The sequence below is a fragment of the Penaeus monodon genome, chromosome 34, assembly GCF_015228065.2.
Source record: "Penaeus monodon isolate SGIC_2016 chromosome 34, NSTDA_Pmon_1, whole genome shotgun sequence".
NCBI lineage: Eukaryota > Metazoa > Arthropoda > Malacostraca > Decapoda > Penaeidae > Penaeus > Penaeus monodon.
Window position 1 is genome coordinate 2,685,583 of NC_051419.1, and position 727 is coordinate 2,686,309.

General features: G+C 54.5%; 1 protein-coding gene across 1 annotated transcript in view; it reads left to right on the forward strand.

Moving 5' to 3' along the window:
* LOC119594523 (mitogen-activated protein kinase kinase kinase 13-B-like) overlaps positions 1 to 727 on the forward strand; it is a gene marked incomplete in the record, with an annotated part of 92,580 nt that overhangs the window by 73,193 nt on the left and 18,660 nt on the right.

Genomic DNA, 727 nt, shown 5'->3' on the forward strand with positions numbered 1-727 from the left:
TGAGGGGAAAGGAGGAGGGTGAGGGGAAGGGAGGAGGGGGAGGGGAAGGGAGGAGGGGGAGGGGAAGGGAGGAGGGGGAGGGGAAGGGGGAAGGGAGGGGGAAGGAGGGATGGGAGGGATGATTGAATAATGGGGGAACGAGGGAGAAGGGATAGGACGAGGAAGAGAGGAGAAAGAGGGGGAAGGGAGGGGGGAAGGAGGGGGGAGAGGTAGGGAGGGAGTAGGGGAAGGAGGGGGAAGGGGAGGGGAATAAAGGAAGGAGGGATGGGGTAGGGGATGAGGATGGAGGGGAGGGGGAGAAGGAGGGGGAATACGAAGGAAGGAAGGGAGGAAGGAGGAAGGAAGGGAGAGGGAAAAGGGCCGAGGATCGAGGAGGGGAAGTGGAAATGAAAGGGGGGAGGGGGTAGGGGAGGCGGTGTACAGATAAGACCTACATGTGCGGGGGGGGGGGGGCACTTGATAACGGCGAGAGAACACGATAATGTTTTTTCTCCTCGTTCTTTTCTTTCTTATTATCCTTTTGTTTTACTGTTATTATAATTTTCTCTCTCACGTATTCACCTCTTCCTATTTTCCTTCTTACTCTTTGTCTTAATTATCACCTCTATCTTTCTGTCCTCTTCCTTTCGTCATTTGTTTTCTCTCTTCTCCAGCGTAAGGTATTACATCACATCACAGCCGCGGCACCGCAGAGGAACGGACATTCCTTGCTATGCGTGGAGTCGGT